A 12363-nucleotide genomic window follows, 5' to 3' on the forward strand; every position below is an offset into this window, starting at 1 on the left:
TACCACCTTCAGGAACAGACACTTGTTGATGTTGTTGACCAACGTGAAGGCAGTGCCCCGGTGGCCCAGTCTGCCTGCTCTGCCCAGCTGTGAGGAAGGAGTGAAAGGACACCTAAAATGGCTTGACACCACTGAATGAGTGGCAACACACACACACACACACACACACACTTGTAGACTATACTATACAAAAACTATTCTGTGCAAGATGTTCCCGCCAAGATGCAAGAAGGTATTGTCTCAAAAATGTATAAGACAAAAACACATCAGATTTTCCCATGCACAACAGTTGCAAATTCACCTACCTGATGAACATACTTGTCCATGTTGGGTGAGATGTCAAAGACCACCAGTTTGACGTTGACCAGTTTGAGCCCTCTGCCCAGTACGCCAGTGGACCTTCAAGTAGACCCTGAGAACAGAGTACAAAACATATTAAAGGTATAATACTCTTTACGGAAGTCCACTTGCTTTGCCTTGCTTCTCTTTTTGAGCCATAGTAGGGCCATATTCATAAAGCATCTTATAGTAGGAGCGCTGATCTAGGATCAGGTCCCCACTATCCATGTAATCTTATTAATTATGCTGTAAAAGGCTAAACTGATCCTAGATCCTAGTGTGTATGGTTTTGACCTAGGGAAACATATCTAGGGAAACCCATTGATCATTCAACTGAATACCCCTCCCTTGGGTCTTGTTCATTAGGGCACGCAAAAGAGAATGTTTTGAAATGTTTTGCAAAGGAAAATGAAAATGTGTGTTTCTTATTGGACCAGTGCAGGCACTTACTCCCTGTTTCAGTCAGTTTTCTTCTGTTTGGTGCCTAATGAACCAAAGGCTGCCATTGGCCTCACCTTGAGGATGCGGTTGCGTTCCCACTGGGTCTTGTCGGAGTGGATGGCCACCGTGTTGAGGCCCATGACCTACTTCCCGGCTCACATAGCAGGTCTGCCCCCAGCTTACAGTCTATAATCACCACCACCGGAGGCTGGTACAGTTTCCCATCCTGGGCGCATACAAGATAAACACACAGGTCAGTGGTGTTATACAAAATATGATGGCCATCTCCGTCTCAAAAACATTTCTTCCTACATCTAAGGAAGAGTTGATTTATTATGCTTGTTGATGTATTATGCTGATGTTTCACCCCTCTGTGCATTTACTATAAGCCATCATGAGTAATGTAAGTGGCTTGGGATAAGACAGTCTGCTAAAACCTACAAAACTAAACCTATAAAAGAACATGATAATTACATTTTATTTCAGAATTGTTGGATAACAGGTAAAATGCAGGAGTGCCAAGTCAATATCCCCCTGTACAGCAAAAAAAAGTCTGATTTACTGGGCAGTAATGCAATTTCTCCAATGGGTTTATGAAAGCACAGCCTCTTCCTGCTCCCTGCCTTGTATAGATGGTATAAACCGTTGCTTAGTTTCCTCGAGTGAGGTCATGGCTAAGGCTCCACCCATTTCCTCTGGAAAGGGGGGCGGGGCTGCAGTGATGGCTTTCTAAATATGGGCCAGTGAGAGAAGTCTTTAAGAGCTTCAAATCAAATTTTATTTGTCACATGCGCCGAATACAACAGGTATGTAGACCTTACAGTGAAATTCTGACTTACAAGCCCCTAACCAACAATGCAGTTTTAAGAAAATACCTCCCAAAAAAGTAAGAGATAAGAATAACAAATAATTAAAGAGTAGCAGTAGAGCAGCAGTAGCAGGGGGGGAAATTCCAAATAGTCTGGGTAGCCATGTGATTAGCTATGTGATTAGCTGTTCATGAGTCTTATGGCTTGGGTGTAGAAGCTGTTTAAAAGCCTCTTGGACCTAGACTTGGCGCTCCGGTACCGCTTGCCGTGCGGTAGCAGAGAGAACAGTCTATGACTAGGGTGGCTGGACTCTTTGACAATTTTTAAGGCCTCCCTTTGACACCACCTGGTATAGAGGTCCTGGATGGCAGGAAGCTTGGCCCCGGTGATGTACTGGGCCGTACGCACTACCCTCTGTAGTGCCTTGCGGTCGGAGGCCGAGCAATTGCCCATACCAGGCAGTAATGCAACCAGCCAGGATGCTTTCGATGTTGCAGCTGTAAAACCTTTTGAGGATCTGAGGACCCATGCCAAATCTTTTCAGTCTCCTGAGGGGAATAGGTTTTGTCGTGCCCTCTTCACGATTGTCTTGGTGTGCTTGGACCATGTTAGTTTGTTGGTGATGTGGATGCCAAGGAACTTGAAGCTCTCAACCTGCTCCACTGCAGCCCAGTCGATGAGAATGGGGGCGTGCTCGGTCCTCCTTTTCCTGTAGTCCACAATCATCTCCTTTGTCTTGATCACGTTGAGGGAGAGGTTGTTGTCCTTGCACCACACGGTCCTCCCTATAGGCTGTCTCATCGTTGTCTTTGATCAGGCCTACCACTGTTGTGTCATCAGCAAACTTAATGATAGTTGTTGAAGTTGTGCCTGGCCGAGTAGTCATGAGTGAACAGGGAGTACAGGAGGGGACTGAGCACGCACTCCTGAGGGGCAGACGTCTTGTGCAGCCCGTCAGGAAGTCCAGGATCCAGTTGCAGAGGGAGGTGTTTAGTCCCAGGGTCCTTAGCTTAGTGATGAGCTTTGAGGGCACTATGGTGTTGAACGCTGAGCTATATTCAATGAATAGCTTTCTCACAGTGGTGTTCCTTTTGTCCAGGTGGGAAAGGGCAGTGTGGGGTGCAATAGAGATTGCATCATCTGTGGATCTGTTGGTGCGGTATGCAAATTGGAGTGGGTCTAGAGTTTCTGGGATAATGGTATTGATGTGAGCCATGACCAGCCTTTCAAAGCATTTCATAGCTACAGACGTGAATGCTATGGGTCGGTCGTCATTTAGGCAGGTTACCTTAGCGTTCTTTGACACAGGGACTATGGTGGTCTGCTTGAAACATGTTGGTATTACAGACTCAGACAGAGAGAGGTTGAAAATATCAGTGAAGACACTTGCCAGTTGGTCAGCGCATGCTCGGAGTACACGTCCTGGTAATCTGTCTGGCCCAGCGGCCATGTGAATGTTGACCTGTTTAAAGGTCTTACTTACATCAGCTGCGGAGAGTGTGATCACACAGTCATCCTGAACAGCTGATGCTCTCATGCATGTTTCAGTGTTACTTGCTTCGAATCGAGCATAGAAGTTATTTAGCTCGTCTGGTAGGCTTGTGTCACTGGGCAGCTCTCGGCTGTGCTTCCCTTTGTAGTCTTTAATAGTTTGCAAGCTCTGCCATATACGGCGAGCGTCGGAGCCGGTGTAGTACGATTCGATCTTAGTCCTGTATTGATGCTTTGCCTGTTTGATGGTTCATCGGAGGGCATAGCGGGATTTCTTATAAGCTTCCGGGTTAGAGTCCCGCTCCTTGAAAGCGGCAGATCTACCCTTTAGCTCAGTGCGAGTGTTGCCTGTAATCCATGGATTCTGGTTGGGGTATGTACGTACAGTCACTGTGGGGACGACGTCCTCAATGCACTTATTGATAAAGCCAGTGACTGATGTGGTGTACTCTTCAATGCCATCGGAAGAATCACGGAACATATTCCAGTCTGTATTAGCAAAACAGTCCTGTAGTTTAGCATCTGCTTCATCTGACCACTTTTTTATAGACTGAGTCACTGGTGCTTCCTGCTTTCATTTTTGCTAGTAAGCAGGAATCAGGAGGATAGAGTTATGGTCAGATTTGCCAAATGGAGGGCGAAGAAGAGCTTTGTACGCGTCTCTGTGTGTGGAGTAAAGGTGGTCTAGAATTGTTTTCCCTCCGGTTGCACATTTAACATGCTGATAGAAATTGGCTAAAACTGATTTAAGTTTCCCTGCATTAAAGTCCCCGGCCACTAGGAGCGCCACCTCTGGATGAGCGTTTTCCTGTTTGCATATGGCAGAATACAGCTCATTGAGTGCAGTTTTAGTGCCAGCCTAGGTCTGTGGTGGTATGTAGACAGCTACAAAAAATACAGATGAAAACTCTCTTGGTAGATAGAGTATCTCATGATAAGCTGTAGATCACACTAACTCAGGCGGGCAAAGCCTTGAGACGTTTACAAATATGCATAGGCCCCCGACCCGTGTCTTACCAGAAGCTGCTGTTCTGTCCTGCCGATAGAGTGTATAACCCGCCAGGTGTATGTTCTTAATGTCGTCGTTCAGTCACAACTCAGTGAAACATAAGATATTACAGTTTTTAATGTCCTGTTGGTAGTATATACGTGCTTTCAGTTCATCCCATTTATTTTCCTGCAATTGAACGTTAGCTAGCAGAACGGAAGGCAAGGGCAGATTAGCCACTCTTCGGCTGATCCTCACAATGCATCCTGATCTCTTTCCGCGAAACCTACGTTTCCTTTTACAGCGAATTACGGGGATCTGGGCCTGGTTGGGTGTCTGTAGTATATCCCTCGTGTCCGACTCATTGAAGAAGAACTCGTCAAATTTGAGGTGAGTAATCTTAGTTCTGATGTCCAGAAGCTCTTTTCGGGCATAAGAGACGGTAGCAGCAACATTATGTACAAAAGAAGTTACGAACAACGTGAAAAAACAAACAAAATAGCATGGTTGGTTAACAGCCGATAAGACGGCAGCCCTCCCCTCCAGCGTCATCTCAGTCCTCACACAGCAGGAATGACCATTTTTCAGACTTAATAACACTCCATTCTGAGAGTGTCTGCTTTATGACACTATACAGAAATTACTGACCAATCCGGAAACTTAAATTAACATTAAATAAAATCTACACCAGGGTTGGGTTCATGAGGGCACGCAACGRAAAACATTATAAATAATTCTGCAGACATGCCCCTCCCCGTTTCAGTTTATTTTCTTCTGTTTAGTGACTAATGACCATGACCCAGTACACTGAAGAAAAAACAAACAGTTTTCATATATACTGAACAAATATATAAACAGAACATGCAACAATTTCAAAGACTTTGAGTTACAGTTCATATAAATAGTTAATTTGAAATAAATTCATTAGGCCCTAATCCAGTGGTTCTTAAACTTTTTCAGCCTGGGACCAAATGAGAAATTCTGTGTTTTCCTGGGACCCAAACTTAGGAACATATGCACCTATACGTAAATATTGGTACATTTCATTGCCCTTATACCTAAAACAAATGCAATATAGACAAAACCAAATAACAATGAAATTAAATATATATATAAAATATCTAGTCATGTTTATTTCCCCCCATTAAAAACACTCTTACATATCTGTCTAGGTTGGAACTGTTGCTGTTAAAATACAATACATATTTTTTATTCTGAACTGGAATAAACTGATTGATCACATCACACAGATGTAGACCAGAAAACACACACACACAACAAGCATGTCTATTTTGGGGAAAGTTTTTGACAGTCCAACATTGAGGTCAGGTTCAGCATTGAGACTGTTTCTGTACTTGTTTTTTTAAAGTATGTCAGAGTTAAGAACCCTGACTCGCGTAGATATGTGGTGCCAAACTGGATCAGAACATCTAATGCTTTCTCAGTCAGGCAGGCAGACGCTTCCTGCTGTAGATGAGCAACCCAGAACTGTGTGAGTGTTTGCCTCAAAAAGCATCTTGCTTCAATAAGTTTATTCCAGTTCAGAATAAAAAGTATTACTTGTATTTTAACAACAACAGTTCCAACCTAGACTAGTTTTTGACAATCATTTCTACAGTACGAGGTACAGTAGGCCTGATAATTTTTCATCTTCATCTGTACTGTTACTAAGGGCCGCACTATCAGTGCTAGCTAGCTTGCTTTGGCTAATGTTAGCAATTAGCTGTGTACAAGGCCTGGGGACCTCTCGAGTGTCGCAGCGGTCTAAGGCACTGCATCGCACTACACTACACTACAGATCCTGGTTCAATCCTAGGCTGTGTCGCAGCCGGCTGCGACCGGGAGACCCATGAGGCAGCGTACAATTGGCCCAGCGTCGTCCGGTTTAGGGGAGGGTTTGGCAGGCCGGGTTGTCCTTGTCCCATTGCGCCCGGGAGACCCATGAGGCAACTCAGTACAGGAGTTGCAGCGATGAGACAAGATTGGATAYCACGAAATTGGGGAGAAAAAAAGGGTTAATTAAAAAAGATATAATAATAATAATTGGGGAGAATTTTTTTTTTGAGGGCCAGGGGATTGTTTGAAAGAGAAACTCACATCTACTACTCCCTTATTTCTGCTTTTTAACACCTGTTAAAAAATGACAATGCCTTGCTAGCTGACTTACTTTTCCACTGTCGAAGCAGTTTCCTGAACCATTCTGCCCTGTTCTAAAAAAAACTCCCTGGGTTTTCCATCATGCTGTGGATGTTTGGTCAGGATGTGTCGTTTTATTAATTTGTTCATTTTGAGAGACTTTTTTACTAAGCACTTCCCGCACAATACACATTGTGGACCCTCCTGGTTATTTCTTAAAGTTTGTATGAAAGAGGGAGAAACTCATGACAATTGAGCTCAGTCAGAACTTGTGGCTAGCATGGATCCATTTGATAACAGCGGTGGCACATCTCCTTCGCATAGAGTTGATTGTGGCCTGTRGAATGTTGTCCCAATCCTCTTCAATGGCTGTGCGAAGTTGCTGGATATTGGTGGGAACTGGAGCACACTGCCGTACACTCTGTCATACACTTCGATCCAGAGCATCCCAAACATGCTCAATGGGTGACATTTCTGGTAAATATGCAGGCCATGGAAGAACTGGGACATTTTCAGCTTCCAGGAATTGTCTACAGGTCCTTCGGACATGGGGCCGTGCATTATCATGCTGAAACATGAGGTGATGGCGACGGATAATTGGCACGATAATAGGCCTCAGGATCTTGTAATGGTATCTCTGTGCATTCAAATTGCCATCAATAAAATGCAATTGTGTTCATTGTCCGTAGCTTATGCCTGCCCATACCATAACCCCACCATGGGACACTCTGTTCACAATGTTGACATCAGCAAACCACTCGCCCACACGACACCATACACGTGGTCTGCGGTTGTAAGACCGGTTGTACGTACTGCCAAATTCTCTAAAACAACGTTATGGTAGAGAACTTAGCATCCAATTCTCTGGCAACAGCTCTGTTGGACATTCCTGCCAATTGCACACTCCCTCAACTTGAGACATCTGTGGCATTGTTGTGTGACAAAACTGCACATTTTAGTGGCCTTTTATTGGCCCCAGCACAAGGTGCACCTGTGTAATAATCATGYTGTTTAAATCAGCTTCTTGATATGCCACACCTCTCAGGAGGATGGATTATCTTGGCAAAGAAGAATAGCTCCCTAACAAGGATGTAAACAAATGCCAATCTGGCAGATGTTGGCGCAGGCCTGGTTCTTGTCCACAGTAGCGATGCAGAGCGGGTCCTGGGTCAGTCGGGCCGCCTCTGTGCCCTTGTGGATGGTGGCGGACGTCAACAGGGTCTGTTGCTCCTCTGGGACATGCTCCAGAACCTCCAGGACCTGCTGCTGGAAGCCCATCTTCAGCATGGTGTCAGCCTGCAAACTAAATACAACAGTCATTATAATATCAGCCTAAATAATATTAAAGGCCCACTCCTTCATAAAAATAACAAATAGAGTTATCATGATATACAGTACCAGTCAAAAGTTTGGACATCTACTCAATTATTTTTACTATTTTCTACATTGTAGAATAACAGTGATGACATCAAAACTATGAAATAACACATATGAAATCATGTAGTGACCAAAAAAGTGTATATTTTATATTTGAGATTCTTCAAAGTAGTCACACTTTGTCTTGATGACAGCTTTGCACACTCTTGGCATTCTCTCAAACAGGTGTTTGAAAATACCATGCATTTTGTCTTACCCAAATTCAGAACCAGCTTTAAATMATACAGATTATGTTGTATGATGTTAAATGCTCTTTGGGAATTTTCAAAAGCTAAAGATAATCTACTACCACTTGAATAAAGAACAGTAGCATCTACATAAAAATGAACATCCGCTGTTTCAATATGATTCCCAATGTTGTTGATATACAAAATGAACAACAATGGGCCCAAAATAGAACCTTGCGGAACACCTGAGCACAACTCTATGGACTCAGATTCACAACCATCCGCCATTACACATTGTGTATGATTTGATAGGTAATTTATAAACCAATCTAGAGCATGACCAGTAATTCCACGACATTTTAACCTTTGCACTAACACAGCATGGTCCACGGTGTCAAATGCCTTTGACAAATCAATAAAGACAGACACACAATGTAACTTCTTGTCAAGAGAACGGTGGACGTCATTAAAAACCTTCAATGTTGCTGAAACAGTGCTGTGGCCAGACATAAAACCTGATTGCATTCCATTTAAGATGTTGTTTTCTTGGAAGTAGGCCTTCAGCTGCCTACTAACTAAGGACTCCAGTACCTTTGACAGTACAGACAATTTTGATATGGGTCGATAGTTGTCAAGTAGCGAAGGATCTCCACCTTTCAGGAGAGGCAGTACAAAAGCAGATTTCCATAACTTGGGGATTTCCTTAACATTAAGCTTGAGGTAAAAAAAAATACATGTTACGGGTGGAGCAATGATGTCTACAGCTAGGTGTAGGAAGTGGGGGTCTAGTTCATCAGGACCAGGGGATTTTTTTCTATCAATTTCTTTCAGGGCTTTACGCAATTCTGAAACAGAGAAGGATGAAAAGGAGAACCTGGCGAAGGAGTGCACAGGGGTGTCAGGTAAATTGATAGGGGGCTCAATAATACCTTTTGACCTTTTCAAATAAACTGCCTACATATAGAAAATGCTGGAGGTTCTCTCAGTTACCATCTGTGTGTCTACCAACAATTGTTTGGGAAGCTGTGTATCTTTTTTGCACTCCAAACCTTTCACTAATTGCCAAAATGTTGATGGATTATTTAAATTATCCGAAGTAGATTTCAGGTAGTGGTCTGCTTTCAATTTACGGATCCTAATTCAAAAGGCTCTCGCACATCTGAGCTATCTTTTTTGGCAGGTGCATGGTAACAGTTGAATAAAATGAGAAAAAAKAAGAAACCCGCACACCGCTCTTGATAGTATCACCGCTCTCCAATAGGCTTTACGCATCGGCCTCACAGCCTTCGTCAGATCTTTGACGAAGGCCGCGAGGCCGATGCGTAAAGCTTATTGGAGAGAAGTGATACTATCAAGAGTGGTGTGCGGGTTTCTTCTTTTTTTTCAATTTACGGATCATAGCCACACCCATATTTTGAAGACGGTTAAAAGCCATCCAATCATCAACCGAACCAGACCCTCTTGCTTAAGCCCACATTGCATTTCGTTCCCTTATGATTTTAGTAAGTTCCTCAGTAAACAAAGGGTTCTGTCTGCCCTTAATCCTTATTTTTTTAAAGGGACATGCCTGTTGCATAAATCCTGGAATGCGTTGTGGAAGGAAGAAAARGCTAGTTCAACATCAGGGATTAATTCCATTCTATTCCATTCAATGCTAGATACATCATGTAAAAAACCTTGAATATGAAACCGCTTCCAGTTTCTTTTCGTAATGACACGTGGAGATTGCTTAGGAATTTTACCATCTCTCACACAGGCAATAGCACAGTGATCCCTTTTGTCATTTGCAAAAATACCAGAAGCATTAAAATGATGAGGAGTATTGGTATTTGTTAGACCAGTGGAAATTTGTCCTTTGGTCTGATGAGTCCAAATTTGAGATTTTTGGTTCCAACTACTGTGTCTTTGTGAGACGCAGAGTAGGTGAACGGATGATCTCCGCATGTGTGGTTCCCACCGTGATGCATGGAGGAGGAGGTGTGATGGTGTGGGGKTGCTTTGCTGGTGACACTGTCAGTGATTTATTTAGATTTCTAGGCACACTTAACCAGCATGGCTACCCCAGCATTCTGCAGCAATACCGCTCGCTTAGTGGGGCTATCATTTGTTTTTCAACAGGACAATGACCCAAAACACACCTTCAGGCTGTGTATGGGCTATTTGACCAATGAGGGTGATGGAGTGCTGCATCAGATGACCTGGCCTCCACAATTACCCAACCTCAACCCAATTGAGATGGTTTGGGATGAGTTGGACCGCAGAGTGAAGGAAATGCAGCCAACAAGTGCTCAGCATATATTGGAACTCCTTCAAGACTGTTAGAAAAGCATTCCAGGTGAAGCTGGTTGAGAGAATGCAAAGTGTGTGCAAAGCTGTCATCAAGGCAAAGGGTGGCTCCTTTGAAGAATCTAAAATCTAAAATCTATTTTGGTTACTAAAATACTAAAATACACTTTTTTGGTTACTACATGATTCCATATGTGTTATTTCATAATGTTGAGGTCTTCACTATTATTCTAAAATGTAGAAAATAGTAAAATTAAGAAACCCTTGAATGAGTAGGTGTGTCCAAACTTTTGACTGGTACTGTCCAATTTGTAAGTCGCTCTGGATAAGAGCGTCTGCTAAATGACTTAAATGTAAATGTATGCCTGAATGATGTTGGTAAGAGGAATACCTATTTTTCTTCAGCTACACAATGCTGATATAGTATTACTGGTACACAGTTTGGGGGTCAATGCAATTTTATTAGTTGAATTTATGAATTCAAATGCCTGTATATTCAGGATTTTAGGATTGCTCATTCAGCAAATCACCAGCAGAGAGTTGCCTTTGAATCCATTTTCCCATTCACTGTGTTGGTTGTGCTCATAACATTTATCGTAACTTCAATGCATATACTTGCATGTATAGGTCTAAAAATGGCAAAAAATTGCCACTTTCACCAAGATAAAAAAAAAACTATATGTGTTACAAATGTAAAAAGCATATCTATCATCCTTTCTCCCAATTGCTAGAAAAATCTGAGATACCCAAAATATTTTTGGGCCTTACTGGCATGGAATCACTCTATACTTGTTTTCACAGATAAAGCATTATAAATTAAAAAGGTAAATGTACTTTGCACGTAGATTTAATCGAGACAATATTATCATGTTTTTACTGTACAAAGTTCAGCTTTTGCCAAAGTTTTTGAAAGGCTGTAGACTTCCTTTCTCATGGGTAGCAGCATACCGGTAGCCTATAATTTAAGATGGTAGCTAAGCCACAGAACATAAATAGGCCTGTGCTTATGAATTACTCATTACTGTTGCTTCAAGGGGGACAGAGTGAGCGAGTGGATCAAATTGAGTTAACAGCTGTGCCTTTGGATTTTCAAAGTTTAGCCTAGGTGCTTTTTCCAGTACTTATTTTTTTCAGCCGGTTTGGCAAAATTAGCGTGGGGGGGCTGGTAGTGGGCCTGGCCAATGACGCAGTCTCCGACCAAACGTTTTAGTTGCCCTCTTCTTGGCTGCAGATACAAAATTGCACCACTTTTTTTTAAGAGACCCTAAAAATCTACTTATCCCTTTGAAAAACGGCCTATGTAGCATTGATATGAGTCAAACATTTATTCTAGTGTCAAAAGTGACTACAAAGTGTAAATACAATAATTTTGCTCATCTCAGTGCGTCACAATGAGTATATGAAGATTTGTTTTGGATTACAATTATGTAAACAAATCCTGCCCCTTTTTTCCAAACTCTGCCCACGTCGCTTCCCTTCATTGAAATGGGGCTCCATTGTTTCATTTCCCCCAATGCGTTCAAAGGCCATTTAAGCCCTAGCTATACGGATTGACCAACTATGATTTGCATACCTTGCCGATGGACCCGGTCTTGTGGAATACGTGGTTGGAGTTCATTGGTCCCAGTGGTGGTAGCTAGACCATAGATTGCTGGTTATGTATCTGGTTAGGTATATTTTGATAATTATTATCATCATCATCGCTAACCTTACCTACCTAGCTAACTACCTAATTAACTACGCAACTACCCAGTTAGCTACCCACCTAGCTAGATGGCTAATGTTAGCCTAACTCAATACAACTCTGATTTCGCTTGGAAACACAATAACATTTCAAAAGGCTAATTAATTAGTCACAATTGTGATGTCCCCAGATTGACTTTAGATGCAGTATAACTTTAGCTAGCTAGCTAACTAAGATTGATGGAACCACCGTATTTTAGCTAGCTAACATTAGCATTGCAGCTATTTTTGACGAACTTTGCTAGTAAACGTAATGGCAATATTGCCATCTCGCTAAAGTAAATTTGACGACGACATAAAATGGTAAAGTTGTTTCCTACAAATCATTATCCTTCTTTAGCAATGTCATTGTATTTCAAAGTATTTCTAAGTTAGTGTAATTTAGACAAAACAGTGCAACCCATGTCTAGGGCACAAATAAATATTGGATGCAGCTATGGTGGTACTAGCTAACTATAATTGAGGGATGATAACAACCGTTGAAGCTGTTTTTCTGTTAGACAAAGTGCACAGTTGGGTGCCAGAC

This window comes from Salvelinus sp. IW2-2015, linkage group LG16 (genome assembly GCF_002910315.2).
Source record: "Salvelinus sp. IW2-2015 linkage group LG16, ASM291031v2, whole genome shotgun sequence".
Lineage (NCBI taxonomy): Eukaryota > Metazoa > Chordata > Actinopteri > Salmoniformes > Salmonidae > Salvelinus > Salvelinus sp. IW2-2015.